The sequence below is a fragment of the Helicoverpa armigera genome, chromosome 10 (genome assembly GCF_030705265.1).
Source record: "Helicoverpa armigera isolate CAAS_96S chromosome 10, ASM3070526v1, whole genome shotgun sequence".
Taxonomy (NCBI): Eukaryota; Metazoa; Arthropoda; class Insecta; order Lepidoptera; family Noctuidae; genus Helicoverpa; species Helicoverpa armigera.
This window is the reverse complement of record NC_087129.1, coordinates 10,300,232-10,306,894: the sequence shown is the minus strand read 5'-3', so window position 1 is coordinate 10,306,894 and position 6,663 is coordinate 10,300,232.

Sequence of the window (6,663 nt, the reverse complement as noted above, 5' to 3'; positions counted from 1 at the left end):
ATAGTGAACCGGCAGAACGACTTTCGGTTTTAGTGAATTCCGAATTTGTTTTTCTATTTTTAAAACTGGTTACAACATTTTTTTTTTCTAACGGAGATTCTAAAAATATCTATAGTATGTAGGTCATGTTTTGTTTTTATTTTAAGTACAAAACAGTAGATAACATTTTTTAATCTTCTTAACAGTAGTAAATAGTTAACGTAAAAAAAAATTTAATGCCTTGTAAAAAGTATTTCTATATTTTTTTCTGCAATATATTCATTTTACAGCCTTTCGTAATATTCTTTCAAAGAACTTAATTTAAAGTTTGTTCTCTACACATAAGCCTGAAGATGTACTTAGCATTTCAGAACAATACATAATATTACATGAATGGAGGTACATATTATAATATAATTTATATCTCTCGTGACTTACAGACGTCTTTCAATCGATTCTACTAGAAGTTCAGATTCCAATATGATAACTATAGTTGGTTGAATCAGTTCCCTGGAGTCTTCTTACAGATCGCTACACAATATTGTATTATACAGTTGTAATAAGATAAGAATAAAGAAAAAAAAGTAAATATTATAAAAAAACTTGGCCAAAGTTTTTTATTACGAAATCTGTAAAGGTCAAGTTAACTAATATTAGTTCGAGAATTTGATCAGCGAAGTTATTTTTATTTTAATACATACAACTGTGCCTTATGTATGACAATAATGGATACACCTACAAATATTTTTGGTATAAAAAATCGAATTTGAGTTTGTATCACCTAAAGATTTTTGAATATTGAGTTATTATTATCTGCATAGCTTTTTATTATTCAGTTATACTTAAATGATTTCATTTTACGCAAAGTATTGGTATATTTTATAGCACCTATTCATCAACACACCCACGTTAATTTTCGTCGTTTTATGGGCAAAACGAGAAAATTAAAAAATTAGGTACTTATTGTTTGTTTTTCCAAATCCGGTTGACGAGATAATAACTATTTTTAATTTATTATTTTATTGCTATGGATATTGATAGGTAAAGTGCAATAGTAAAAGGTCACGTCACACCTGATAAATGTAAAACATTTTATAACGTCAATATAATAAGCCAAGGGCGGGATGACAGCGAGCTTGAAGCTACCTAACAACTTAAGTACCTACCCTTTCTGTTCATGTGTGCCATGACCTTTAGATTCCGATTCGTCCCAAAAACTAAAAATTAACTGTCTGAACTAAAAATAGTAAAACCAGTTACTCAAAATACAGGCTTTTTTCGATAGTAATGCTATTTTTATCCGATGTTATTTGATTTCATTCAGGAATTTTGAATATTAATATATACAGGTTTGGAGCCATCATTGACCCAAGTTTTTTTTAGTTTAAAGTTTAAATTTAAATCATACACTGAATAATTTTGACGAGCCTCCTACATCCTTACACCTGTTTGATTGATTTTTATAATAAAAATCAAAATTTCAAACTTTGATCTTTGGACCTTATTAATTTTAGCTTGTAATAAAATAGATATAATAAATATTGGTGGCAAGTTTCCTTAAAGGAACCAGATAATAAATGTATTTTGTATTTTATTATATCTCGTTTTTGTGACAGCCATTTTCTTATTAGTCGCTATATTTGGTGGGTAAAATATTAAATGATGTAATTTTTAAACTGGTCTATGGAAATATTAAAATGCCTACAAAAGTGTCGCTAAGGTTAGATATAGTGGGTTGTATCAAACTTCAGCTCAATACTGGCTTAAATTTTTCACGTACATTTGGTTCGATGAGATGAGAAATAAAAGTATTTAACTTTGTGTTACTATAAACTTCTATTAACACATTACTCGCAGGACTATGGCAAATAGAAACATGATGATACCAAGAATAGTAGCCTGTATTTGAACACCCCTACTTTGATTCCAACAAGTGTGTCCTAGCCTTAGTACTCAGAACAGGTCAGGTTTGTGTTACTCTCACACTAAAAAAAACTTTCTTCCTGAAAGTAAAATCATTATACTTTTTTTGATATTTTTTATAATCAAATGAGGCTTCGGATCTTGCCCTTATGATCCTTATAACAATAATTCACACTACTCACTTCAATGGTCATCGAATTCGAAGTTTCCTTTTAAAAACCTCATCGTTTCAGCCATTTAATTAAAAAGAATCATATAATTGTCACTATTTATGAATCTTGCGGAAGTAATAACAAGAAGATTATATTGTGAATTTAGTGCCAATGTCCTGAAGAGAATCGGCGACAGTTTTATTTGAAATTCCTGCTTTTTCTGGCAGTTCGCGTAAACACCAAAAAAGGTGAAGGGCGAATATGATTTGTTTTCATATTCCTCATTTTAATAACTTGTTTTCATAAATAGAATATTGGAAAGACTTGCAAAATAATGAGGAAATTGTGAAAAATAAACGATCTGAAATTAGAAATTTTATTTTTGAAAAACAAATATCAGGTTCTTTCTAGAAAAGCAAAACAAAAAATAAAGTGTTCATAACATTATCCTGTAATATAACTTGCTAGTCGGACAACTCCTTATGTAAATGCGTAATACTTCAAACCTGTACTTTATCCTTAGGTACAATCAGCAGAAACTTAATAGTATGAGTTACAGCTATATAGTAGAAAAACAAAAGATTGATGCGTATGTTTAATAAATAACTACTTCATTTACTCAAGTCCTTTTTATATAGGATACCATTTACTGATATTTGAGTCTTCAAAACATGTATTTCCTTAATTCATCTTGAAGTACGTAGGTAACTTATAGCTTTTTTTATTGTAGGAAATTCATTTAACTACCGCTCCCGCTGGGTGCAGCGTGCGGGTGAGCCAGACTCTTACTGACTGGAACCCACCATGTTCCTTCTCGAGTCTTTTGTGTTAAAGGGCTGTGGTAACTCTTTCGAACAATTCCACAGCTCCGACAGGCGTTGGCCCTGGTGGGTCCCATTGAAAGGTAGGTATAGTACCTCGATACATAATAGTATACCATATTTAAGATCCGATTTTTTATACATAGAGAATACTATTGTCGGATACTTGAAGCTGAGTCTTCAAGCCTATTATTTCCATGATTTTATATTGAAGTAGGTAAGTAACGTATACCTTTGTTCTAAAGTAGGTATAGGTACCATCACGTAAACCCAATGAATGTTATCTTCATAGTGCGCAGTTACAAAGCTGTTTGTTTACTTACTTTTCTGCAGTTGGTACTTACTTGCACTAAGTAAACTTGTAGGCATGTGGTAATGATCTTGACCAGCCGTGACTCCTGGAACCAGTTGCTAATGGTGGAAGGGTAAAAATAGAAGACTGGCCCTATGGAGGTGGATGACCGCAAATTATGTAGATGGTTCTAGAAACTAGTATACAGGTGGTTTGTTTCATTTATAGTGCTTAGAATAATCGATTGAGAAGGAGTCCTAAAAATGGTTCGATGGAGATGACCAAGTTACTATACGTTTTGGAAGAAAGCGGGGACAGGAGTGGTGAAGGTAAAAAGCTTGAAGATCGGACAGCCAAGAAAAAAGTTAATATGTAGTAAATATGTAAGTAAATATGTAGTAGTCACAACCGATAATTTTAAGGTATGATAGGAATGTATGTAAATTCAAGTATAGCAGTTTTTTTTAAGATTAGATGAACAACTATTTCTTTAAGTAACAATGACCAAATGATTGCTTGACTTGACTTCGGCTTTTAGTAGTTTGCTTCCATTTAGAATTTTCCTCATAAAATTAGAACATGCTGTACCACATCTATCAACTACTATATCCTTCGTATTTAAAGACGTCGCAGGATATAATTTATCTTGTAGAATACTTTTTACTGCAAAACTGGTATCGGACATATTTTTTCTAAGATTAATTAGAAGATTCACAGACGATGTAGAAGAAATAACCATCTACTTCTGAAGGTAACCATATTAGCTAGGTTTGATTTGGGTACAATTTTTTAGAGTATCCATCCAGTTGTTTCAGTTTTTTATATTGATTTGTTTTTGGCGTGGTTTTTAGAAATGCCAACCATCAAGCAGATTGCTCTAAAACAAGACCCTTGAGGATATTATACATAAATATTTCAACTTCCCGAATAACTCTTTACCACCTTTTGTACAAAAGGGCAATAGGGGCAAACAATTGAACAAATAGCTTCAAATAGATCAGGTAGAGACCACATTGAAGATCGTTCTAAAATCAACAAAAAAAACCCTGACTCGTGGAAGCTCTAGGATAAGTAGGCTATAGGTCGTTTTATTAAATGTAAATATTTTTCCTTTAACGGTTCAGTAACATATTTCGATTAATCTTTTGGCTAAATATAGCTTGTAGACTAACTTAGTAAAAGTAATATGTTTATATCTGGCTTGTAGGTCGGGGTCATTGAAATTTGAGATCTGGTTTTCTGTTCAAAGTCTATACTGATCTAGCTAAATTTTATACTGTACAGTAGGAAAATTAAACCTGTTTGAATAGAAGTTATGAAGTAACCTGTGCAACATTTAAGTACCTTTAATTACTGCATGCCTAGGGAAAATAGCACCACTGTGCTACTCTATTGAATAAAAGGATCCAATGGAGATTCTTGTAGGATCTTCTTCATTAAAACTCTTTGGAAACATATACCTGGCTATTGACGATATTCGTGATAGACATTACTTTTAACAAAAGAGAGCTTAGAATTTCGTAAAAAACTAATTGGTTTTGAAACACGAATTGATTTTGGCCGGGTGCTTATAATTTCTTTTATATTGTTCTCTATGTGTCTTGAGTTACCTGTTTTATGTCTAGGTATCAACAAACTAAACCACAATTTTCGAAAAACCACAGGAGGAAATGAAGCCTGCGTGCCTAATTATGATGCGTGTCATATTGATCTAATATGAAAACAGCTTAAGGCCATATATCTACCCGTGGATTAAGGAAAAGATGCAGAAAATTATGAGGAAAGTTGACATGAATCGTATTATGTTTCTTTCTTGATAATATTTTTTTGGTGTGTAACTTTTCTTGATAATATACCTTGTGCTTATGATACAATATTAGAAGGTATTTGCTAATACTGCAGAATAGGTGCACGACCTTTCCTAGGTGTATATTACAGCCAACTATGCTAATTTATGAATTGCTATTACAGTATGGAATTTTGTATTTATGATGACTATCATTTATTCAATTTTCTTTATATTATCTCTGGGAAGTTTCAGACTTTTTATTGGTGAAGTGGTCAACTCCATCCAAATAGCGGGTGGTAAAGGTTAATAAACTAGTTTTCTGACTGCCTATACTTTCTGAGATAAGTATGTATGTTATGTATTCCACTAGATATGGCTTTCTAACATTATCAGAGAAATAAATGGACTTGAATAACTTTTATCGCATAAGGCATAAAATGACTATAAGTATAAAATGGCTGCTTGATACATATAATGGTGGAGTTGACACACACCAGATAATTTTATGGAACCGTGGATATCTCAAAATCGCGAAAAGACAGTTTTTTTAGGGGAAAATAGTTGAACTTCTAAACGATAAGTTAATTAAATCGTATGACTAAATAAATGCCTATTCAAGAACACATTTACATTTCTAATGAGAGTCGAAAAGTCTCATCATTCTATCCAGTTCAATGTTAGACCTTGGTCTGATTAGCCAATGTAAACAGTTGTTTGAGGTTCAACGGACTAATCTGTGGACAGACGATTGATTAGTATGTTCTGCTATTGTCTGACTCCAAGGTTTGTCTGTGTCGGGAGTGTGCGAGCGTGCACCTTCTTTGTTCATGGGTATCCAACTATAGAAAACGTCATTCAGACCTAATTACTTGATGTGAATGTTATCACGAAGCTGTTGGTCTCATAGATTAGTTTAGGTGTTACTTTTAGTGATATAGGGTATGTTCACATGTAGCATTCGATTTATGATCGGTTTTAATTGGTTGACTGGCAAATGAGAACTTTAGCAGCGTGTTTGTTGGAGTCGAAGGACCCTACGGTGTCAAAACCCCTTCAATCCACAACCCAATGTAGAGATAGTTTGCGGGGTACGCATCTGAATGACTGATACTAAGCTTCTTTGAATAAGAAGAGGTCTGAATCAGAAAAGATGATAAGTATCTCTTACGTACCTAACACCTCTAGATACCTAACAAAACCCCCAACAAATAGGCACAAGGGTACATTACGATAACATCATAAGGTCTAGTTCACAACGCACTTTGTATTCGACACAGTCAGACCTCTCATTACAATACAATGTGATACAGTGATTACTCATGTATTTGGCTAATGTCGATCGTAACAGCAGTCAGGGTTGGTTGCGAAACCCGATGGTCGTAAATCAATCAGGCGTTTGCTATTGTTAAATGGTTGTTGTCATTAATTAAATAATAATAACGAGTACTATTAAATATCTTGTATAATATTGAATATCTTGTGGGAAGTCTACCGCTGAATGCAATCCTGATTATAGTCTCAGGTTTTCAGGATTTTTTCAGTTGTGTTGTTAAGCAACCCTAACTTAAGCCAGATATCTGGAAATAAACTTTATTATAGTACCTAAGAGTTTGTTAATTTTAATATGTTGAGAAAGCTATACTCTTTTTAATTCTCTGCCATACTGTCATTTGATTTTGCCTTAACTTAAACAGACGATAACTTATT